This window comes from Apostichopus japonicus, chromosome 12, assembly GCF_037975245.1.
Source record: "Apostichopus japonicus isolate 1M-3 chromosome 12, ASM3797524v1, whole genome shotgun sequence".
Classification (NCBI taxonomy): domain Eukaryota; kingdom Metazoa; phylum Echinodermata; class Holothuroidea; order Aspidochirotida; family Stichopodidae; genus Apostichopus; species Apostichopus japonicus.
Window position 1 is genome coordinate 29,227,061 of NC_092572.1, and position 26,841 is coordinate 29,253,901.

Here is a 26,841-nt window from a genome sequence, read left to right on the forward strand (position 1 = left end):
GGCTTATTTTATGGCTACCGACTTAGCTTGTATGCAAGTAAGCAAGTCTTTCATTGGCATTAATAATGATAATAATAATAAATGCAAATTTATATAGCATATCCAGAGAAAAACCAATGCTCAGTGGCGCTAGTGCTCAGGGAAGGCAGTCAAAAATAGATGCGTTTTGAGTCTGTTTTTGAAAATGTTAACGTTGGGTGCCAAATTGATGTGCAGTGGAAGTGAGTTCCAAAGAGTAGAAGCGGCATTAGAGAACGATCTTTGACCAAATGACTTGAGTTTCCACTTAGATACATGGAGCAGTTGTTGGTTTGAGGATCGGAGCAGCAAATAACTGAAACTAATTTTCAAAGTGTGTTATTTTACCTTTACACGTGTACACTGCACATGTATTTGGTCTCCTAATGTCTAATTATACCATCTTGTTCTAGAGCAAAAATTTAAATATATATTTGACTTACATGATAAGTGGATTTCTTTAGCAATTCTGTATTATATCCTGCATGAAAGATTCAGTTATTTGCTGCATTTAGGACATTTCTGTATTGTCTTGATATACAATAGGCTTTGTGATTAATGTACGCTTTGTCAGGGAAGCACCCCTTCCATCATAAAATCCTTCTTTGCCTCTGTCCCTGCCATAAAGGTTCAGGCCTCTATCACAATCAGTGGGGAGAAATTATGATTATTGGTTACGATGCCAAAGGGCTCAGTAACATTTGTAATTGTGCTGGTGTGGGTGCGGATGTGACGATTAGATGTGTATCTGTGTGTGTTTGTTTGTATGCGTGCATTGTACTGTTTCCTATAACTGTCCTACACCTAACTCTTCTACATAATAGCATTTGTTCTGTATTGATTTAATATATTTTTTGGTTTGCTAAACTTTCTTAACAATCTTGCTGGAAAATTCCTTCCTCTTCAGTCACATCCTAGAATTTTTTGATGACGAGGATATGTGATGATATTTTGTGATTCATCTGTAGACAGCAGAGTGAATGATGTCATTATGATAATTGAGCTGTATATGTTTTTGTTTTGCCTTATGGTACTTAAATAATTTATACAAAGCACTGCCTTTTGGGAAAATTATGAATACAGGGAACACATCACAAAGGTACCACATTTCCAGTATAAATCAACAAGATTAGATAATGCAAAATATAAGGTTTTTGCAGAAAATCTGCAATGAATAAATGAGGTTAGCCAGACGAAATAGATTACATTCTATCAACCATATCTCAAGTGAGGGACATAACTTTGAGATGAGATATTTCACCAACATTTTAGAATATGTTTCTAGATAGATAAAGTGTCACGTTGTCAGATCGCTGAATATCCTCATAATTGTGTGATGAATTCATGGGATTTGATTTGTTACAGTAGCTCAATTGGTAGAATAAAATGCCCAAATACCATTAGAATGCATGATGATATGTGTGTCTATTACACAGCGTGATCGTGAACATTTAATGATGAAGCATGTTTACACACGTTTATTCGTTTAATTTGGCTCATCACGTTGCCATTTTTGGTAGATGGCTTCTTCAGTTAGGAAGGTGCCCTGTGGTGGGGAAGAAAGGTCAGAGTTCAAGTTTGATTTAATCTAGGAGAAAATTTTTGCTATGACTACAAAGAAATAATTTCAATAGACTTTCAATGTTCACAAGTTAGTACTTTCAGAATATACATAGTTTAAATTACAATGATGACTCAGGTAGAAATTCAAGTTGTGAAAGAAAAAATGATGTTTTGTCACCATTGTGGGGTCTCTGAATGAGTATTTCTCAGTAAGTCCATTGTTCCAATAGATAAAGAAAAAAAAATCAAATAACCACCTACTCATAAGGGTTTGTATTAAATGTTAACAGTTAGTGGTACAAAATAATGTTCACACTGTGTATGGGAATAACTATGTCTCAAAATATTTAACATTTCACCGAAACTCAAGAGCTTTGATTCACACAAAAGCCTGCCTGTCTTTGTAAGCTATACTTCAGTTGCGGATCATTCCACTCTGGCAGTTGAAAGAAAATCAGTGGAAGCATCATCAAAGGTGATAATGATTTCATTATTAATAACAAAATGTGTAATTAATGAAATTCTGTTTGTCATTCTATTAAGAAGTTGTGCCCAGGATCAGCTGATTTATGTGTAAGGAATCTACATAGTAATACAAAATTCCTTTACATTACATAATGACTACATACTCAGTGACGTATTATACAAAAATTAATGTTCCATCAACCAGCTTAACATTTGACCTAGATATGAATCTTATGAGCTTTCTGGTTCTCAACTATCTCCTTTTCCATTTCTTTCTCACAGAATCCTTCTTTGCTATCTTATCAAGCAATTAGAGAAGAAGCCGAAGGGAACCCAGTAGGGGCTGAAGCAATGACTAAAGATAGCGAAGTAGTAACAAATGCAACTTTGCAGGTAAGTATTAGTGAGTGAGAACTTCCAAGTATGATTCATGATTTTGGACCAATATCTCTCTAAATCTGTGATTTCTGACTGATACAAACTGGTCGTTAAATTGAAAGAAACGTGACTGATAACTTGCTTTTCTTTCACTTTGGGACTTGATGCAGACATTTAGACATTACTGAAGTAATATTTGCTAAATTAAGGTTGCGTAATGTTTAGAACATATATAAACATCCCCACAATATCAGAAAGTATTCAAAAAGTATTACCCTATGTGCTCCCTAGAAGCATTTCATGCATTTTAATGAGTGGGCAAGGCATATTGTAAAAATATTGATTGGGCCACATACATGAATGTTAGCTTTCATATTTGGCATGTTTGTATTGTTAATAAGTGTTTATATGTTTTGTTATTAAATTGTTAAAATAAATAGCTGAATTATGCAAATGGTAGACGGGATTTGATTTTACTATTTATCCCAATACTTGGAATATTGTGACGCTTACTGGCAAAAAAATAATTTAAATTATTTTGCTTCTACTGCCACATTGGAAACTCTGTTAAAAGTTATAAGTAGGTAGTGCATATGATACTGTTTGAAAGAGCTACTAATATTTGTAGCCAAAAATCATTTCAGATATCAATTTTGAGGCATTTTACCTTACCCTAGCATCAGATCGATGAAACATTTTGGTTTCTGGTTATTTTCAGGACCTATCAAGAAAATTTTCCAAAGAATGGCGGGATGTGGGAAGAAATCTAAAGCTTGATGAGACAGAGCTAGAAAACATAGAAGCAGATAACATAAAATATGGACAAAAGGAAGTGGTTTACCAGATGCTGCGACTATGGAAACGGAAACATGGGATGGAAGCAACAAACAAAACACTGAGAGCCGCTCTAAATGCAGCTGATCATAAGGACCTGTCCGATTATCTTCTCAATAGGGAACAATGTGGAATGACTTCAGGTAAGTCAAATACAACAATACATGAAATCAGTAAGAGAGATTATGTATTTCTTGTGTTATATTTACACAATAAAGTTGTGCGTTCCGTAGCCAAATAGAATATGAAATGCATATTGGCCTGTAGAAGGAACAATTAACTTTTACTTGTGAAAAATCTTCTTATTCTGCAAAGGAATTAACGTGAATGTAAAGGCTATTTTGCATAGAAGTATGAGATATTCGAATATTCATTTGGTCTCACTATTAATACATTGGTGTGTCCATCTTTAAGGGGAGTCTCACAAGCTACTTCCTATAAATAGTAACTTTCTATAGGGATATCCCTTTATTAGAAAGCAAAGCTATCAAGAATTTGCTGTAAATGTTGGTCAGCTTATAAAATTGCAAACCATTTTGTGGTAAGAAAGATTTGAAGAGTATGTATAATGTTAATCATAGCATACTTTAATGATATGACAGTACAGTGAGTGAACTTATCATGTTCATTCAATTGAAGAATCAGTGTCTTTGTTCAAATCATTCAGCAAAAGATGAACTTAGTTGCTGCCTTATCACGCTACATTGAAAACTCAACAGACAATTTAAAGACATAAATTTTAAAGAGAAATCTCAAATTGTATACATTAGTCGTGAATTTGAAATACAAGCAAGAAAGAAATGGCAATATTTATAGTTGTAAATTCTTATCTAAATTTTACAATTTCTCTTGCATAGTTGCAGGCACTGCCATTGAGTGATGGGCAGAGCCAAACAATTTTAAAATTCAGTGACTTTGTAGAAGTACTTTTAAAGCCTGGTAAGAGAGATCATTTAATATATTATACATTATTTGTCCATCATGCAGACTCTTTCACTCTCATATGATCTCAGCAATTATAATATGTATTGTACTCAAAACATTCAAAATATCCTGATTCTTTTTAGTATTAATTTTGTCAATAAACTGCATAATGGACTACAATATTGTATTGTGTACAGCTATTTGCCGAATGTCGGAAAACAGGCTTCTCTCAAAGGTTTACAGGTATCCTTACAATTATCCTTACAATTGTTATTGAATATTAAATAATTAGGTTACTATTATAAACAGTTATCCATACTGCAGTTTCCTTAATAAATAACACTCATATGATTCTTTCTGTTGTGTGGAAGTATTCAAACTTTTATTACCACTTTCCAATGACCCGGCAATCCTTTTACATTTCTTTATGATCTAATTTATAAACATTTCTTTGAAACTTGTACCTACTCCATTGGTCATTCTATAAGTAAATACAGAAAATAACCCCACACATTCATATTCGTGCTTCTGCCATATCTTGCATCTCACAGATGACTGGAGGATATATCCGATATCCAGCCAGACTATTCTGGTTTTCGGAAGGAAGTGATTCTACAAATGCTTTCTACATGAAGCAAGAATATAGCAATTTGTCAACTTGTGGAATTCTCCACAAAAATCAAGAAGTCTGTTAGAACTTGTGTTGGGAAATGTTAGGTATGTTAATCATTTCAATTCTCATAAGCTATATTTGGTCTGTGAGCTGAGAGTGCTCTATAGTCATATTCTGTGATATTGAAAGAAACGTCTGTCAAGTTACCACTTTATAAAAAACTGAAAACCATGCAGATAATTTACTTTATTTACTATGAAGAAAGCAATGCAAATATTAGGGAATTGGCTTTTAATTCAGATAGTTGCAGAAAATGTCTTATAATATGCATTTTAGCTTCATTAATAATATCCATAACATTTTCTACATTCAGTTAAAGTTAAATATCTTCATTTGTATTTACATATCATAGTAGCTGACTCCATCTACGTGCAGTGTTGTCTCTTCGTTATATCTACAGCTCATATGAACATAACACTGACTTTGTCATAGTTAATAGAGTCAGTGTAACTGAATATTAGAAAAGAGAAGCAATAGAATGATGATGAAACTTAGAAGTCAGTGATACTCCAAAACATGTTACTGTACATCAGCATCTCATATGGTATGTGATGTATGCCTACAATTAGGTAAAAACTTTGTGTGAGAAATCAAGAAATACCATAATTTTACTACTTTACTTGGTGAACTCTGTGTATTGTACAAGTGGAGATGTGTGAGTTAAAAATGGAAATGGCAACAGCTTTCTTTCTAACATTATCAGTGTCTGCATGTATGTTGCTATGTTATCGGCCTCTTATGCAGTCACTTTTGACATTTGATTGGCAGCATCTAGTGTGTATTAGTCGGTCTCAAAATCGTGAAATTAGTATTATTGTAACAATCAGGATTCACACTGGATAGTACGTCACTAGGCTATATAAGTAGACCACAGTTACATGATAATAGTTATATTAACACACCTGCTATACTTATCATGTTCCCCTTTTTTCTTCGTAGATATACTGTGTACAGTATGTGTTCACATTACAGTCATATCCCAGTAGGACGAGAAAGAAGATATCCATTCAGTTATCTGGTACGTAATATATACATTTTGTTAGTCTGCTTATATGAGAACTAATGTCTTATAAATGTATACAATAATTAGTCAAGAGGTTTACTGTTTTTTAATATTTATTTAATAACAGTGTGATGGTAAATACTTTTACTTGACCTGGAGCTTACTTATTGCAAGAAATTCACTCGGGTATGCCTTTCCAGAAGATCTCCAACTGTGCTCTCATCCAAAAAAATTCTTGTTGTAAATTCTGTGACATTTTTTATCACAAGATGGAGTTTAGTGATGCTCTGTGTGTGTTCACTGAAAGTATTTCTTCGAAATACTTTGTTAATTTTTTTTTTAAATCCTCAGTTCAGTGATGGTTTTATTTATACTGTGTCTTTATCTCATCTCACTACATGTAATGTTTAGTGAGATAATATAACTTACTTCATCCCACATCAGAAATATGAGGAAGTGTGGAGGACATGAGATCTGCAACTCCATGAATTGTTGTCTTGGTTTACGTGTAATATTGGAAGGACAAATGTAAAAGATGTATTAATAAATAAACCTGTATACCCTACGTCAAATGGGTGGAATGATAACTTGCAACTTCAATACAATCGTAAGGAGAAGACTGTCATTTTCATTGGATGGCCAGAAGTTCCTGCAGTCATCTTAATTGTTCCTAACTGCCTAAGAAGGTTGGTTGGTATGATGTTTCAGTTTGAAGGAGAGGTCATGGAAGTGATGGTGTCCTCAATTTCAAACAATGTATCACAGAACGTAGCATTTAATACATTAAGTGTATATTTGAAAGATACAGTGTTAATCAAAAGTTGCAGCAGTTCATGGCTGGCTTACTAGCAAGACATGCAGAGCCCAGAAGTTGGAAACTTACACATATCAAAAGCTGATTTTGGGAGAGACACTCTCATCTTTGTGTGCACTTGGTGCTTGAAGTAAACGCTGTCTAATTATAGAAATAAATCATCTTGTCATCATATATAGCAGTTAAATGTTAACAGTCATATTTCAGGGGATTTGCCATTAGTATACATTTAAATAATTGATACCAAATTACATAAGAAAGTTATATTGATGCAACTGCTAAGTAATATGTTTTTGTTCTTTATAGATGCTTACAAGATATCATTAACTGTAACAGCCTGGGATGTTGCTTTCTGCATATCCTACACTGTTTCAGTGTACATATAACAGCTGTATCCAAGCACGTACTAAAGCATAGTGATCTTCATATGTTATGCCAGGTATGAATTGTGCATGTTTTACACTGCTTTTGAGACATTGTTTCTTCTTCCCAAATCTGCGACAACTTAATCAGCAGAGCTAAAGTTAAGTGATTCACTAAGAACTGCAGAGTGACATAATCTTATATCCAGTTCATCACTTCCATAATTATCTTCCTTTTGAGATGTGCAGTGTGCACATGTCTTTCCAAATATGATTGACTTATGTCCTCTCAATTAAAGAACGAATGTGAAAAGAGGTTCTTGACCTAATTTATGTGACACAGCCATTTTACACTTTTATCCATTAACCAATACTTACCAGTGTCCTGTTGTTTACACTGGCATCATGCAGGTTCAGGCTTGGTAACATCTGTTTTATTTTTAAATAAAGTAGTGGAATGAGTAAATGTAATTGATTTTGGTGACAATAGCCCTACTATGAAACCTTTGTCAAATGCAATTACTGTAAAGTTGTTGCAACTGACCAACATGATCGTTGTTCATAATTCGTGTGAAAGTTGTAGTATTACCTGATGAATCAAATGTCCTTCATTATATTTCAATACGATTAAATGTTGCTCAAAGCACTAGATTTTATCAAACCCTGATCTCAATGATCACCAGATATGAAATAAATCAAACTAATAGGCAAATTTTTAAATGAGATATTATGTAAAAAAGAGATATATATTTGACGTCAGTGATTATTCTCTTTTCTCATAATTCAGGTCAGGTTTCTATACGGTGATAAAGCGATGATAATGTCAATTTGAAGGCCAGAAGTTTCAGACAGAATTTGAATTTGCCTAACTACATCAGAAATGGCCATCAATGGATAAGTAAACAGACAAAATATGTAACCATTGAAAGTATGCTAGATGAGAAGCAGCGGTATAGTAATTAATTGTAGCAGAGACACATAGCAGGCATCACCCAGCTGTGTTAAGATCAATACATCTATGGCTAAGAATGAATCCAAGGGTATAGTGGGTATTGAGTTGTGGGGACACTGAGATCATTGGTGGAGCATCTATGACTATAGAGCACTACAGTGACTACTACCTAATGTTTGGACCAAGTGTGGGGAACACTGAGATCATTGGTGCAGGAGCATCTATGACTATAGAGCACTACTGTGACTGCCACTTAATGTGTGGACCAGTTGTGTGGACACTGAGATCATTGGTGGAGCATATCACTATAGAGCACTACTGTGACTACCACCTAATGTTTGGACTAGTTGTGTGGACACTGGCATCATTGGCATAGCGTCTATGAATGTAGAGCACTATTGTGACTTCCACCTAATGTTTGGACCAGTTGTGAGGACATTGAGATCATTGGTGGAGCATATATGACTATAGAGCACTACTATGACAACTACCTATTGTTTGGACCAGTTGTGTGGACACAGAGATAATTGGTGGAGCATCTATGACTATAGAGCACTACTGTGGCTACCACCTAATGTTTGGACCAGTTGTGGGGACACTGAGATCAGTGGTGGAGCATCTATGGCTATAGAGCACTACTGTGACTATGACTACCACCTAATGTTTGGACCAGTTGTGGGGACACTGAGATAATATGTGGAGCATCTATGACTTTAGTACACTACTGTGATGACAACATGATGTTTGGACCAGTTGTTGTTTTAAAGCCAGGATGTTGAAGATTTCATGTATGCCATATATTAAAATAAAGTTTTACATGGAGAGAAGTTGTAATTACTCTATGCATTTATTGATTGAAAACATATTTCCTAGAATTCAGAGTAGATTATCTAATAATGAAAACTAGAAGGCAATACACAGAGTTGTGTATCTTTTCAAAACCACTTTAATGAATAATTGCTTCTGGTCTACATTACAGTTTTTATACTTTTTGTTGTGAAGGTTACAAGTCTGTTGAACGTTTGTCCTTGTATTCAAAGCAGAAAGTCACTTATTTGCTTTTATTGACCCCTCACCTTTCTTTTGTAGAGGTTTTCAGGCATAAGTCCCAAGCATCTTCCTGAAAGGCAAATGATCAATCACCTTACAAAATATGTCTGCGAACACACGATCAACCAAATCCTATGAATATGTGTGCAACACACACTAGGTTGCATCATCATTAAGTGAATTAAAAAAACCTTGTTGTGAAACACATGTGCGGGCTGTTATGTGGATGTACCTGTTTGTGTTTAAGAAGTATAGAAGTCAGCAATCTAGCATGCTCTTAACAAAATATTTGATTATATACCCAAATATTTGATATATTGCCTTGGCAATTGATACTCAGACTTTTGACTATTACCTCAGTTATATCTTACATATAATGTGATAGTCCTTAACATATTCATACCTGTGTAGGTTGCAAGTCAATTCAATGGTTCCCCTTGGAGTTAAGGCAAGCAGTCTCTTCTTATTTTGACCTTTCAACCTGACTGTTCATGTTTGTTGTCATAGTAACCACATATTTTGATATTACTTGACATAACTATTATACCTGTGAAGGTTGCAAGTCAATTCAATACTTTGCCTTTGCAGTTATATAGCAAAAAGTAACTTTTTGAGTCATATGACCTTCGATGTTGACCTTTGACCTTAGTTACCATTTTAGTCGCATTTTTATAGTACTTGACGTATTCATTACACCTGTGATAGACAGTGTAATACTTTGCCTTGTAGTTATAACAAACCCAATACATATGAATAGTTTGCATCCTTCTGTGTTCCTTGTCATAACCAGACAAACACTATGCAGCATTGCGTGTGGTGTTAAATGCCAATGGTGTTAGATCATCAGCTGCAGCATATATTTCCTTATGATATGATCTTGCCATCTGAAGTAAATTGGCAATATTTGTCAGTTTTTCACTTGTAATGTAACTTTTCTTTGTAGAGTTGCTATTTTGTCAAACTCGTTCAGTCCCACATCCAAAGTGTCTAAATCAGACTTCGCAATGAGCGTTGTTTCATCTGGCAGCATGCTGTCAGTAACTATTTTAAATGGTCCTGCAAAATTACCTTCATTTGGTATAAAGGGACCTCCGTATTCAGACAATGTTCTCTTTGATGGTAGCACATTGTTTTAACATGACAATAGCTGTAGCAGTCAAGACAAAGAACATACATGTTGATGCCTACAGAACTTCCATACCTTGGTTGGTACTTTACAATGAAGTTATAGCATTCACCTCTTTGCTCAAATATTTTCTATGGTTTCTAAGGTTTCATATTTTGGTTTATATCATGTCTCCCTCATGTCTTTGATTCCCATCTTCTAAATTAACTGCCCTAGCTACATCAACTTATTGGAGTGATTTATCATACAATGCCTTGCTAGCTTTCTATGCCTTGTCTCACAAAACAGACAGTAACAACATGTATCCCTTTTATTCGGGTGGCCCCAGACACATCTGCAGATGCAAATACAAACACGTATAGAAAAGATAACCCTTTCACTGGGCATGTTCTGTACAATATCAACAGCTAATCTTGCTTGTGCTAATTTGTTTACTTGTCAGGTAAGGACAACAACTTATCCATGTTAAAACCCCAGACAACCAATAACCTAACACACCCTTTTTACAGAAAGTGTGGATGCTGTTCAGGTTTTTCTGGCAGAATAATAAGCCTGCAAGGTATAGGAAGAATTGTTTCCACATTTCATCTTTATATTTTTATTGAAGCAAACCTCATTCAGTAATATTGTAGTAACGATTGATGACGAAATCTACTGTTGTTCATTGTTGCTCTTGTGAACATGTCATAGCTACAGTAGGATGGTAGTTTTCATAACTGAAAAACAATCAATTTTACTTAATTCCGTTCATCACATTATTGCTGGCTTTGCTTGGTTCTTTAGAGTAGGGACTTGTAGCATCATGGAGTAAATAACTGAATGGCAGGGCGTAGTAAAGTAGGGATCCTGTGACCTGGTGAAGAAAACAGTTGCTTGAGAGTAGTTTATCAAATTTTAAAGCTGAATAATGAAGATTGGTCACTGTAAAAACCATAGACCTTTCATTGGTCAGCTATATGAAGAAAAGAAAACTGATGACATACAGAAAATTCAAATGTGATCTTTCAAAACCTTCGTAAGTTTCGTACAAGCTACTGTCCTTAATATGATATTTCCACCTTCCAAAATACAATGCTTGGACAGAGGATAGGGGCACATACTATAACAAAGAGCAAAGGCTTAGAATTAAGAAAGAAACATAATGGGATAATTAAATTTGCCTACATGGGAAGGGAGACCTCCACCACCACATATTTCCTTTAAAATGTATTTATTGAACATCATGAATTGTGTTGCAACATACATGCCCATTGATAATATGCATTCCACATAATGTACCTGACACTATTAACAAGAATGGTGCATGCACTGACGAATAATAAAAAATGGAACAAAACTATTGAATTCAATGCAGCTTAATTTCTTATTTGAATTAATTTCTGGTCTTTAGACTTGTATTCAAATTATTGGCCAGGATTTGAGCTTTAGGCATCTATTCAATTTTAATAAGGAAAAATCTCACACATAACGACTTAATGGAACGTTTGTAGACCGGAATAAAATGGAGTTTGAATAACATTTGAGGAGGCTAGATAACATTACTCTATTCTCAAGAAAAAATATATCAGCTGTATAGTACTTGCATCAAGGTAGTCCTGTTCATTCAAACAAGATTTCTGCAACTCTGATTTCTAAATACTTCTATGTTTTGGACTCCAACTCGTCCTTACACGTAGTGTATTGAGATGAGATATTTTACTCTATCGACCTTTACTTGCAAATTTGGTTGTAAAATTGCTACCCACCCTTGAGTTACTGAACTGAAATTTGGTAGGTCGGTCTGACCAAGGAGCTGCATTTGGCATCTCTCTGATTTGAGCATATGCATGGGATGTAATGCCTGTGTGACTTACGACGTCAGATCAGAGATCACATGACTAAAAACAACAAATTTGCCGTCAAGCGAAATGGCGAAACCAACACATGTGGGATTTCAGACTGCGAATTTGCAGCTCATAAATTAATGTATAACGCCAAATGTCATGTGATCAATGAGGTCGGACATAGCCAAATTTGTACAAAAATAATTGTGGTGACTGCTCCTTAACAATAAAGCAGATTGACAACAAATTTGGTGGGTAAGTGCCTGGGCATGGGTGGAAGTGTCTGCATGATGAATTTTGTCATGGAGTCAGAGTTGAAGTTACCAAAAATCATTCGGAAATTTTTAACATGACAAATGGGTCGAAACCCTCAAATCCATGTTGGATTTCACAGACTGTATGTCTACAGTGCATTAAGTATTGCAATGCACCAAAGATAATGTGATTGAAGGAGGTCAAATGTAAAGATTGGCTAATTGTGTACAAGTAAGCGTTTTGCAAATGACTTCAAGTATGGCGGGTATGTGCCTGGGTATAGGATGGGAAATATTCTCAGCATATTGCCTGAATTTTCACCAAAAAAATTTTTTTTGGGTGGCAGCAGCCATATATGACTTATACCATCATAGGGTCAGATGTCCAATGTCAAATAACCTAAACACAGCATTTTGGCCATTGCCAACATCTTGTTATTACACACTGGGACTTGTACAAACAGTGGTCAAGATTTTTATTCACATTACAGCATTTGGATGATAAATCTTTCTCAAATATTCTTAATACTGTGGCTGTCTGCTTAGTATGGCATATTGTCTTGGTAGAAAAAATGAGAAGACCAATTTCATAAAAATGTTCATTTCAATTGCTGTAAAAATCTTATCCTGTTAACTGAAGATTTAATCTATTTTGAGTTGAAGTATTCATGGTGGGTCTTCTAAGAACATTCAGTGAGATGGTATTGAACACATAAGGGGTGGGGAGGTAGACGGGTGTGGCAGAGTATATGGCAACAATCAGTAAGACTGAAAATGAGTTGTGAAGTATATAGAAACTTTAACTAAAGTACTCAGGTGCTCTACCCATGTTTGGTATTTCAAATAAATTAAACACATTTTGTACATCTCATTGGTAGATTATGGCAAGGGGAACAAGGCGATGGAAGGGTACAGTAGCAACCTTCTCTCTCGTATGTACACTTAAAAACTTTCTGATGTAGGACACTGGTGAAACTATATATTTTTTTGCTATGTTAGATTTTAACTAATATTATTTGAGCTGATGATATAGGGTACTGTTATTAGATGAATCATGTGCGAAATTTACCGACAGCTGTCTGAGCGATTAAAGGCTTACAGTACTTTACCAAATAAATGATGTGTGTTCATACACAAATCACTTCTAGTGTATTTGTATTTTTTCTGCATACAAAAAAATCTGAATAAATAACTTGCATATTCTGTGGTATTGTGAAAGGAAGTCAAGTGATGTGAAAACGTGAGGAGGGGCATAAATTGAGGAACTTGGAAGGGTTACAGATTGAGCCATAGTACACAATCAGTCATTTTATTTATATATATTTTGTAGTGTATATGTTTGGACAGTCAAGCGTGAGACGGACAGGAAAATACACCATCAATAAGAATTGTTAAAGTTGCACATTTGACGGAAATCAAACAAATAAGATCAACAGAAGAAATAAGTTGAGGAGGTAAGTACTTACGTGTACATTTAAACAAGAATTCTGCATCTCTGACCTCTTAATTATTCTATACAGTGGACGCTTGTCTGTTTGCTTTATAAGTGTATGTTTTCAGAGATTTAGAAGATTGTAAAGATTATTTAGGAACAGCAAAGGATTGGGTGTGGTCAAAGATTAGCGGTTGGAGGTTGAGGAAAAGTGGGAAAGAACACTGTGAGAGGGGTAGGAAAATTGTCACTGATGAAATGTCCCCCAGAAGACATTCCTAATTGTAAATAGTACTTCAAAGATTTTAAGTTGTCAGATCCCTTCGTGTCTCACTTTATCTACTCACACACCCTCTTTCTCTACCTGTTATTCGTACCAGATATGGAAAATTAAATGATAAAGTTTGTAAATGACGATTGGTGCTATGTCGTATTAGAAATCATTCCCCCATTTCAGTTACTTCCAAAACCTTAAAACCGCCATTACTGGTTGTTGTATGTTTTTAATGAGATACTTTCACAGTTTTGGTAGCAATAATTGGAAGATTCAAGTATAGGTGAATGGTTCACAGTTAAAGAATTTATCATTACAGAATGAAAAGCTCTAGTAATAGTTTTTGAACAGTGCCAATAAACATTTGGGGAATCTGCATTGCACGTCATGCAACAAAGCATTTTCGAAAACACTGAGAAAGATTTTATGAAAAATACTGAGAGAGAGGAGGGAGTCATATTATGTATGCCACCCCAGAGGGAGAACAGGGATAAGGATGGAGGAGGGAGGGCCCCTGAATGAGGAGGCGGGTTTGGCCCTTCAATGTTTTTGGTAGACGCGATATTTTTAAATACAAGTTGAATCAACGTCAAACTTTATAGGTAGATGCCCCATGATGTGTAGATGTAGAGGTGGTTCCCATTTTTATGAATATTAATGATTGAAGTGGGGCTTTACCTAAAATTCTTAAAGTGTCAATATCTCTCCAACCGTTTGTCCGATCGATTTCATACTTGGTATGGCGATGTCAGTAGATGATAGGTACATGGTCATAAAATCAATAAATTCATTTAATTATTATTCATGAATTGGCATGGCTAGAGTGTTATCACGGGAAAAGCTTGTACACACGATGTATCAAGACCAACAAATGTTATAGTGGGTATAGGTGGATGCCCCATGATGTTTAGATATGCACTATTGTTTGTGGTGCCCATCTCATGAATATTAATGAGTGGACGGGGCTTAACAAAATTCTTGAAATATCAATATCTCTTGAACAGTGTGTCTGATTTAGTTCATACTTGGTGTGATGATGTAACTACATAGTAAATATATAATGTAGAGGGAAGTTGTCAATAACATCTCGTAAACATAGATTCCCGTGATTGAAATTGGTAAAGGTCGAGGTCAACGGGTGCCAAAGTATCAAATCCTTCCAAGCATCATAATCCAAAATTGAAGCTTCAATATATATATCTGTCAGTTCTCAAAACTTTTGGTTAAATTCAGTTCAGTTAAGTTTTGTGAAGGGGCTCTATGAGTCTTCAACGGAACATAGAGTCATCCAGGATAGTTCAAGAAAAGTTGATATGTGGTATTGCTTTAAGCAATTTTTGATTTATATCAGATGATTTGTAGGTTGTCAAGATATTCCACAGTGCATTTAATTAGTGTCATACAAAGCTTTCAGTCTATACTAACAAATCATTTCTAGGGATCTGGAAGCTCAAAATTGGTAACGGAAAATGTTCTTTTATTCATACAATCTAATGGTCTGCAATATATTTCACATAGGAATTGGAATAAAAGTATATACTGTAAAATCCTTACCGGTTAATTCAATGGTTGAGTACCGTTTGTTCTCAATAAGATGTTAAATTAAAGAAAGGTTCTTATGGAATTGGTTCCTATGTATTTACAAAACTCTGTTGATACTTGCATTGGTTTGATTAACATCGAATGCAACTGCATTTAGCCACACATACCTCCATAGCAGGGCCGTAGATAAAGTGAGGTGGGGTTGACATCCCATTCACTCATAGAATCGCAAAATTCTGCACCAGACGGCAAATTGAAAGAAAAAGAAAGATATAATAAACAGAAGAAGTGAGAGGCAGTGGCGTACGTAATGGGGTGGGTGGGGGTGGTCCTCCTGGGCACCTGTTAGGGGCTTGCGATGCCACAGCCCCCTTCTCAATTAAGAAATGGAAACTAAGATAAAATAATAAATACATAAAGCTAGTGGCGGCCAGATATAGAGGAAAGGTGGAAATTTTCCCTATTTTTGTAAATCATTGTGGTGGTATAAGTCGATGTAAATTTTCTACTTAAAACGAATATTGTGAACAAACAATAGGAAAATTTAGCAAACATTTACATTTCCTAAACAAGTTATCAGGTGAACGCTTTGCCAAAGAAAAAACCATTTTGCGTCTAATCCACCTTACATAACAATTTCTCAAAGTGGGCACCACTTGCCTTAGATACCTGCCCCAGGACAGCATCCCCTGCACGGGGTGATAAAGGAAGGATCCGAACCGGGTGCCAACTATTCTAGGTATGTCACTGGAGAGGGAGAGGGGGGAGGAGAAAGACTTAAGGAAAAGGGGAAGTGCAGGGAGGAAAGGAGATTGGAATGTCTATGTAAACTGCAGACAACTCCCTATATTTCTTTTTCAAACGTATATGCCATAGTACTGGTCGAATGTAAGCCCCTTTTTAGCTTGTAGTGACCGCACTGCAAGCGAGCCTATATATTCCCTCTCGCAAAGTGGAACAGCCTACTTATTTTGTTTATAGACATTCTGTCGCCCAACTTTCTTGCTTATCTCCACTCCCATTTATAGCAAACTTGAACAAAGAGGACCAGTGTCCAACGAGAGAAAGTTTTGGGGTCATAAGTTCAAGTGCAGAGCGACATATTTTATCAGCCACTTCGTTCAGTGAATCGGTCAGCGAAGGTTGTTCTCTAAGCCGTGATATTATTTTAGCACTACGATATATACCATCTCCTACACCACAGCGATAGCTGGCTAAATAAATTCGTATATTCTTCGTATAATCTTCGGGAATCCACCGGAAATTTTATGTGTGGGATGTAGCAATGCAACCCACCTAATTACTAGCGCTTCGGATTCAGTTATCCATTTATTCATTTATAAGGATTTTTATTATACGGATCTATCTTGGAACTGGCAGATCAATTTCCCTGAACCCACCCAAGGAGGGTTAAACTAGACAGAACTATTATTAGAGGTTAGTAGTATTTATTTATTATTATTAACAAGACCTCTAAAAGTTCAAAGAGACCGTAAATCTCAGTATTTCTGCGGGAGGGCCTAAACCTAACTATGGGTCCTTCAGGCTCAAGTGGACCCCTCCCACTGGACTAAACCCTGTTGGACTCTCACTTCCTTTATCAACACTTCCTGTCCGTGTTTTCTTCCTTTTCGGGGACAAAAGATGACACCACCAACCCCCCCCCCGCCGGATGTATAATGCCAAGGCGACGCCCCTTCTCCATAAACCTACTTGCAAATACTGCAGAAAGTACCAACGTAAGCATTGAAACATATTCCTTTTGACTCCTAAAATCTATAATTTATATTCTATTAAGGTTTTATGAAAACTATGTGCAGGGTCAGTGTGCCAACATTAGGTACACTCGGTGATCTTAAAGGGCAGCTAGCCCGCAAAATCGTATAGACAGTTGTACAGAACTTCAGGGAACTTTGTAATCGTTGTTGGAAATTTATATCCCTGAATCCTTTTCTTTTATCGAGCCGCCTATATATATATATATATATATATATATATATATATATATATATATATATATATATATATAGGCGAGCCGCCTATATATATATATATATATATATATATATATATATATATATATATGTATATATATATATATATATATATATATAATATATATATATATATATAGGCGGTGCAAAACTGTGTGTATACATTCAATCGCGAAAGAATTAGTCCATGACGCACTCTGGCGCAGATCCAGGGCGAACACCACTTTTCAACCTCACACAAAAAGTCACGAGCATTTATTAGTACAGCCTAACATTTATATCTAATTGTAGATCTAATATCTAATATATTCTGAATACGCCTCCAGATGCATTATGTGAAATGGGAGGACCGCCAGACTACCATTCATTAAATTCGGATTCAATGGCCCCAGAACCACACCCTCCTATATAAATCCGCCTCTGCCATTAAGGTCCATGCCTCTACCTATCTCAGTTTGGGAAGAATTTACAATCGCCCCCTCTACCTTTTAATTTCAATGCGAGTCACTGATGTATACTGTATTTGTATTAATTTTGTTTGTGCTTTTTGTGTAAGCTGGATCAACGACAGGTGAATATCATACCCATACCCCTGTTTTTTAAAAATTTAATCTAGTGGCGAAATTTGATAAATCAACTACACTATGAAATGTTCCACGAAAGGGAATGAGAGTGGTATTGAAGAACGTAGCATGCATAGACTCTGGATGTTTGGCCTGCTTAATTCGTACCACATTAGATTGTTTAAAAAAAAACAGTTAGCAGACATGAGTAATATCATCCAGCCTATCAATGTGAGTAACAATACTCGTTTAAAATGAGAGTATATACTCAGAGGCATAGTACAATTACTTGGATAGACGAGTTCTCCTTCCAATTCGCCGTGGTACTCACTATGTTAAGTTACTCATCTAAAGTAACATTACTCAGGACAGTTAAAACATACACAAACAAATCATACATAAGTTTTCTCTTTTTATTCACTAACACAGGAACAAAAAAAAAAGCATTTTGAACAACATGATGGTTTAAGAGATCATGGTTTGACGAAAACTTTGAATGGTAATTGCAAATACAAGATGTAAACTACCACTCAAACTTAAGTTCTATGACTTGAGTTTTCCGTGACCAAATTTTAATAACCCATGACCTAATTCATCTTCTGAAACTTGTTAGCTCAGACATTGAGACTGATAATGCCAAAGGCCTTATGATCTTGACATAATTTCATGACTTCCAAGATTTTTACCAACTTCCATAGAAACATTATTAAACTATATTAGAAGGGAATGAAGGACATATTTCAGGTAAATTAAGTCTAAGAAAGTAAATATGTACTTTGTAGTTTCTTTAACGCCCTGTACTGTCATCCCAGAATTGCCAGAATACTGCTAAGTGGCCTGCTATGTTGTTGTTATGCTAAGGAGATCCACCAATCACAATTCCTATTATATGAAATGTTTTACAAGACAAGCAGTGGGGGGGGGGGGACAGCACTTAATAAGGGGGCACAATGTATATTTGTGAATGCTGTTCTGGTGCTATAATTTGCAACTTGAAGTAAATTTATGTTCAAGATTTTTTCGGGCTTAGTTTGTCCGATATCTATGTTTATAACTGAGGTGGATAAATAAGTTATACAAAATATGGAAATTAACCCTTTTGCTTTGATAATGTTTTTAAATAAGAGTGTTGAAAATATGAAATTTAAATTCATGCAGCGTAGTAGTGATGTTTAAGCACTAGCGGTTCACGCCGATGCCTCTGTGACCTCGTTAGTGAGAAAACAACTGGTTATTGTGATGGTTGGTGGAAAGAAATTTAAAAATAAATTGTTTGAGTATTTTTTAAGCACTACAAATCGCATCTGGGGGTACGGTTTTTTCGGGGGGGGGGAGGCACATGCCCCCAGGCCGCCCCTTTTTGACGCCACTGAAGACAAGAGAACGTTCTCTTTAAGAGAGCTTCTCTTGCACTGTAAACCATGTATGAAGTAGAATTCCAAGTCCCATGCTTATAGCCCACCAGGAGAGAACAGAAATACATAGCATTTACTGCACTTGATATCTGATATTGCCAAACTTAAAGTTATTTGAAAATAATCACAGAAGATACCGAAGACACATGACTAGCATCGAGGTTTAAAAAGATTGGTGAGAAAATGAAAGTATGTAATATGGATTTGCTTAACACTTCATTAATCTGAGTTATGAAGCTAATCAAGTAATACAAATAGTTGAAATCTCTTTAAAAAAAATGGGTAACAGTTATCTCAAACCGTGTTCCACAAATTGTTCTCCTTTATGAAAGGATATGGGAAACGATGTATTTTGGACTGCCTGTGGTAAACCTGAAACAGGAAGGTATGTAAAATGTTAAAACTTATGTCTAGTTACTGATATTCGCACAACATACGGTACTTCTGTGGCACACATTCCAGCATTGCATACATAAAACTGCTATGGCGTAGGATCTAATAATAAGATGAATACAGCAAAATTGGTTCGAACATGAAAAACCGGGAATCAGCTAACTTTCATTGTTTACTCCATTTTCCTTTCTTCTCTGTCATGAAAATTGCACCTTTTGTGGCGTTTCCCCCATGAAAACATATACCTGCCCTGCTTATCAAGGTAAGTTAGTATTTTGAATAGCAAATACAATATGCTGACACAAGTGTCATTTAGTCAGTATTTTGAATAGCAGAGAAAATTCATTATTGTTTTAAACCAGTTTTCAAATGTGAAAGCAACCACAAGATGGTTTAGTCATATCAATAATTGGTGTGATATATTCAATTACATTGTCTACTATATCTGAGAAAGTGTGTAACTATTGTTAAATCCAACATGCAAACTAATAACTATAATCTCATGTAAGTACTCTCTGTGAGTTTTCATACACTTTTAACAACATCAGTCACATGATATAAGAAGACCAGCATCCACTAAAACCAGAATGCAAATTTGCATAGTAGTTCTGCTGCTATATTGTATGCCAACCATTTTAAGAATTTACTTGTTAGTTACAGTTCCCTGGTTGAAAAAATCATGGTTAGTCACTATATGTAAGATTGCGCCTAATTGTTTACAGACTCTTCATGTTAGTTACTAGTTTTCTCACAGATCTTTTGGGCTTCACGGAAAATATCTTCAGGCAATCCGGTTTTATAAAGGTTAGAAAGTCCTTTGATCTTTTGAGTGTGACATGTTAAACACCCGAAATGAAGCCACCAGGTTATTCAGACCTGCTCAAAGGTATGTTGTTCTTCCAAACTTCTCTTCTTCAGCTTTTGTATAGAAAGACTTGGTAGAAACAGAATATTACCTTGTCAGAAAATACGTGGTGAAGCGGTGTGATCATTCTGTCAAAAACAGAAAAAAACAACTAATATCATCAGAGTTTTAAACAAGTCACTCAAATGTTGACTCAAGTAAGCTGATCTAGTTTTCTGACTCGTCATGTCACTGATACGAGTCACGGTGTTAAGGAACATTTCCATAATGTCGATAATGTTTTACAGTTTTGTCATATCAACCCTTCACCAACATATATAACCAGACATTGGTTGGAATCCAAATTGAAATCCTTTTGCAAAATTATTGCAATTTAATGTTTTGATCTTTGACAATAGGGTTCATCTACTCACTGTGGGCTATATACAACCACCACGTGTGACAATGATCAATCATTATTTTGTTGAGTATATCATACAAACTATCATTTACCATATAATGTTAAGCCTCACTATCTCATTAAATATGCATGTCAAATCGAATACACATCAAAATGTACTTACCAGACACTAGCAACCAAATATATATAATGAGCACCATGGGCCATCCACACACCAAGCATGACAATGATCCATCATTTCCTTGTCGAGTTATAGTGTCGAGATACATCGTCACATAGACACAGACAAACACTCGCCACCCCCCCACCCCTAACACACACACATGCAGAGGTTTAAACATAGGTTCCTTTGCTGAATATAAGGAACCAAATATGAATAGGAGGAAAGGCAACTCCCTGTGTTTACACCAAACAGCGTCTCAAGACTTATGTCCTCATGTTTATTTTGGGGTAATAATAATAATACGCAGTTCTTATAAAGCGCAAATACACACTTAAGTCTCAATGCGCTGATTATTAATCCCTGGTCATTGGTAACTTGTCACACCCACACACGAAAGTGTGCACAATTCAATCAATCTCTCCTGGGGCACCACAGTGCACCACAACCACGTGTCCCCCGGGGGACTTCCCATATGGTGCAGCCACAAACCGGCGCACGCAACTATATTTACAAGTTACCTCGCAGGTCCCCATTTATACACCTGGGTGAAGAGAGGCAATGGAGATAAAGCGCCTTGCCCAAGGACACAACGCAATGATCTGGCCAGGGCTCGAACCTGTAATCCTTAGATCACAAGTCCACTGCCTTAACCACTTGACCACAACGCCCTCCAAAGCTGAAAACAGTTTCAGATGTGATATCTCCACAATTGTAACAGTTAATTTGTACCAGTAGTTACTGGTTTAAGTTATCCTCAGATCAATACTCTATTGTGTGGTATTTCAAATGGTTTTCATGTAGTATCTGTGGACATTTGTCCTGACAAATTTCTAGAATTTATCTTAATTTGGTATATTAAATGTTCCATTAACTGCATCATTGACAAGTGATGTAAGAGTTGGTCCACTTTGCAATAAATATTTTTAAAGCATCTTATCACTAACGATGCACAACTAAATTTTAGAAATCTTTACCAAGCTGCTTCCATTTTCTTTGCATATTATATCCTCATTCGATGGAATTTTAGTCATGATCATGTATTGAGCTGTAGAAGAATCTACATAATAATAACAAGGTGCAAGGTTACACAGACAGTCTGACACTGGGTGTAGTTCTTATCATGGCTAACACAAAGAACAGCAGTAGTGTTGGGTGGTACCAAGACATTTTGGTACCGGTATATTTAATGATTAAGAACAGGTAACACTCGATTACCAGTACTTTAAAGATGCTCCTATTAACTTTTAAGTCATACATAAACACCACACAGTTCCTTACTATAGTAAAGTATTTTGTAGTACACGGATTCGAAGATTGTGTTCATGTAGGATTCTCGACAATCATAATTTTTTTGCCTGCATTTTTACAACCCTATAAGTCTACATCGCACAATATGTAAGCTTTGCATCAGTGCGTCAAACTCAACGAACAAACTATTGTAGCCTACTTCTAAACCAGATTTATTCAAAAGAATCACAGGCTATAGCTATAAACCTTCTGTTAAATAGACATCGTCATTCGAACAAATAATACAGTACATGTAGAGGTCAGTTGATTGTATTGTTACTAGTCTTATGGCAGAAAAGTTCCTATAGTTATAGATTGTATGCAATTGTTTCCATTGTTGGTGTCTACTTCGATCGAACACATCAGTGCACAGTTTAAACGCAGTTTTATGTGTTAATATGCATTACTTAGGCTATGATGCTTCAACATAGCAGTATGGCTAATGGCGTAACAAAGTAAGATGCACTTCTGATTGGAAATTCAAATAAAAATAACCCTATGACAAATAGCAAAGCAAACTGTCTTTGTAGTCGTTATGGTGCACCACCTACTTGATCACTGTTATCATATACTGCAACCTCCAAATCTTTTTCGACCCCTCATCAACTGTGGTAAAAGTCAATAACAAGTTCTGCTTGGAGAGGCAGACTGAATTTTCAATCATTTCAAATAGGTATAGGCCTATGGTATTTATCCAACTTGCCACTCACAAAATTACAAGGATTCAGTGTTGGATTAATGTTGACCTACAATAATCATTGGCCACTACCATTAGCACTGGGTTTTGTCTACCCATTATGACAAGGAACATACATAGTGTCCTTATATCCCTGTAGAATAGGTTTTCAATATTTCGACAAAGTGGCCCTTTCACCTTCCCTATAGCATTATCGAGAGAGCTCGATAGCAAACATTGTGGGCATTTGTTGACTTTTAACTGTGGAAGAACAAATCCTTGTAAATATCAGATAATTATACAACAATCAATGAATGAGCTGGTCAACTGTAGTTTTCACCTGCCATGCTGAGCAAGTGAGTGGATTTTGCCAGAAATGATCCTTAATTTTGCCTAATAGTAATTTACAAATAGTTGTAATCTTGCAAAGATATGTAACGATTACAAATGACTAGTAGATAATGCAACAAAACAAACCTTGACTTGTTTTTCTCATCGATTGCTAAAGCCTGGGATATGTCCAAGTTTCAAGTTTTTAAAGACCCATGTAGTCGCTGATAACCCCCTGCAAACTCCTTGAATCTTTAAGCCACTGCAGGAAGGTTGTCATGAAGTGATGAAATGTCCTCTCCAGTTACTCTCTCAAACTCTCGTTGTAACTGAAATAATATTAAAATGTTATGAAATTCGCTCACACAGCATAATTGAAGTTGGTGGTGCACACGCCAACCAAATCATTAAACAAAATCAGAGTTATAGCAGTTTAACAAGTTGGTCCCTCCTCAAAAAATTGGGCCAGATAAAAGTTTGCGTGGTCCCAAAATATGTAATCCCAAAAACTTGGTTGCACATATATTTGCTCTCCCACCCCCCATATAAGTGAAGCTCTAGAAATGAGTGTAAAAATAGCCCTAAAAATATTGGTCTCCACAATTTTGGGCCTAAAGAGTGTGTCCCTAAATGCAGTTGAGGTGGATATAAAATTTGAGTCCCGAAGTTTGGGGCCCAGATTGTCTTAATGCAGTTAGGCTTACATGTAACAGCTATTAACCAACAACTGTATACCAAGTTTGGTTACAATCCGACTTGAGGTTTCAGTGTTATTACAGTGTAAATATTTAACATTTGAACCCATCCCTCATTAATATTGATAAGGTCATTGCCAAACGCATTAGGGCACATCTTCTCATTTGAATACATCTACACAGCAAGTATGACAAATATCCATTACTCCATTGTGGAGTTATGACGGACCCAAGCAAGTGTCACAGACGTATACACACACACGCCAACCTGACTGCATATGTTCCTTTGCTTCCAGCATGGAACCTAAAGGCTTTTCAGGACAGAACAAAACATTATGTTGCAGTGAGTCCTACATCAGTATATTTCTTACCATATATTTCTGCTCGACACACTTTAAACAGGAAAACAAGGCTCTGTGATTCCTAGAACTGAATGTGCTATCACTCACCTGCGAAGACTACAAAATGTCCCAGAGATACTTACAATATGGTGCCCCTTGGAATGACTCTGATTTTGGCTTTGAGTATCACAAATTACAATGCAACATTGCATATATTTTCTTTACCTAACTGACTTTTCATTTCTGCTCCAACCAAGAGTGTATTTTCCTCAATGTATAAAAGTGTAAAATACTGGGTTCATACCAGTTGTAATAATGATGGCAGTGTTTGATGTTGGCCTCTGCTGTCAAGCAACATATATTATCAAGTTATTATTTTTATCATATTTTTATGAGAAGCACCTGACCATTTAAAAAACAATAACCCCAAATGACCCGTATATGACCCTTGATCTCCCATTTGAAAACACCACTTATGGTTCAATGCCCAAAAATCTGTGTTCCAAAGCTTAATCAACATTCCAAGTAGTATGAAAAAGAAATTTTGTTAACTCTAAACCTCAGATGACCTATGCCCCCCCCCCCATAAAATAGCCTTATATTTAAGAGAGGGTACAGCAAGTTACCTCACTTTCTTCCAGTAAAGCTGGCTAGGAGTTCCTTAACTTCTGTCACAGACATTTTCCTTAAAATGATGGTTTTTCTTCGATGGTGATAAGTCATCAGTCCTTGAAGTTTCTTTTCATTTCTCTTTGTCTTTTTCATCTCTTGCAACTTCCAACTGAAATTAGGAAAATCAACTTCCCGTATACTGGAAGTTATAAAACTTTATATTTAAGCTCAACGTGTAAAACCTCTAAGTAACTGAAAATTGTAGAAAGTCGGACCTCAGTCATGACATTCCTAGAGACAAACTATATCACCATACTCCACATTGACATAACTGCATGAGTTCCCTAATACTAAACCAGACACAAATCAGACGATATTCCGGTTCCAAATGGAATTTTTCAATTGTTTTACTAATGGGGAATGTGAATAACTATCATATATATCACTCTCCTAGCTGAAATGCTAAACAAATATAAATACTTGCACACCACCAATATATGCATTTATAAACAATACGGGCAAAATTATGCTTATGGCTGCAAATATACAGTGTTGATATTTTATTTTTGTCTAAATTAATTCATGCTCATCACTCCTATTCATGGGACCTGCAGTAGAATCAATATGGATCATCCAGTCAGTTCCCATGATCTACCAATAATGATATAAATCCAACACGTAATAAGATACTAATGCTACCACTCATGAATAATTAATGTGAAGATATCAGTTCCTGCTGTATATAAACACCCGCAAACTGTCATATATTTGCACCAAATACAAAGGCAACTCATGCTGACAGTTGAAAGATATTGCGATTGAAAGAATTTTACCTGAAGCCCGCCCACATTGATATTCATGTTGAATGCGCCAAAAACAACAGGGATCGTCTACTGACCACGAACATATATTAAACGTGATATCAATTCAACACTTAGTTCTTGAGATATCATGTCCACAAGCTCATGGTACACACACATAATTACACGCATCGGAACCAAAAGTTCGTCATTTACCAAGCATAATGTTCATCAAAGTTTTATGTTACTTAAGTCTCATGATCTTGATATCACATATAAATAACATCCAGTGCTTGCTTGAAAGTAATGATAGCATACAATGTAGTGTTTTTGTTGCTGATATATTTGTTCTAACATACTACAATTCTATCTTACGTACCTATGTGATTACTTTTTCACCCCATGGTTCTTTACAATATAAGTTCTTTTTATTTAAGGATGTCAGAAACAGGACTGGGCCTATATGTAGTTCTTGCAAAGAAATTACAAAACAGAAGAGACATTTTGTTGCTAGTTTTAGGGTTTGTAATTTGTAGAATTGAGAGGGAACATACAGTAGCTCAGTAATAAGAGCACTTGAGTATGGTGTGGGAGGTAGTGAGTTTGAATCATGGCTTAGGTGGTAGGGCGTTCTGTGTAATGTTAGCGTACCAAAAGTATTGAACACGTTATGACAGTCTCTTTGCGTATGAGAAAACTTTTCTAAGGCCTTCCTCTTTGCTAAGTATTATAACTATTATGTTGTTTTGTATATAATTTCCGTTTTCTCTGTTTTGCTCTGTTCTTCATTGTAAAGTGCTTTGAGATATGCTATATGTGA

The 26,841-nt window shown here is 35.8% G+C and overlaps 2 protein-coding genes and 1 long non-coding RNA gene across 7 annotated transcripts in view; 2 read left to right on the forward strand and 1 right to left on the reverse strand.

Annotated features, from left to right (window-relative positions):
- Positions 1–14,476, forward strand: part of LOC139977169 (uncharacterized) — a 216,882-nt gene extending 202,406 nt beyond the window's left edge. The window contains exon 24 of the mRNA XM_071986383.1: positions 7,822–14,476. The gene's annotated coding sequence lies outside the window, so the exon portion shown is untranslated. The remainder of the gene's footprint in view (positions 1–7,821) is intronic.
- The window catches only part of LOC139977164 (uncharacterized), a 371,700-nt gene that overhangs the window by 36,090 nt on the left and 308,769 nt on the right, over positions 1–26,841 (forward strand). The window lies entirely within an intron of this gene.
- Positions 18,442–26,841, reverse strand: part of LOC139977217 (uncharacterized) — a 58,179-nt gene continuing 49,779 nt past the window's right edge. Inside the window, exons 3-6 of the long non-coding RNA XR_011796477.1 lie at positions 25,236–25,420; positions 23,721–23,902; positions 20,809–20,845; positions 18,442–19,831 (exon numbers count right to left, since the gene is read on the reverse strand). This is a non-coding gene — a long non-coding RNA (uncharacterized lncRNA). The remainder of the gene's footprint in view (positions 19,832–20,808; positions 20,846–23,720; positions 23,903–25,235; positions 25,421–26,841) is intronic.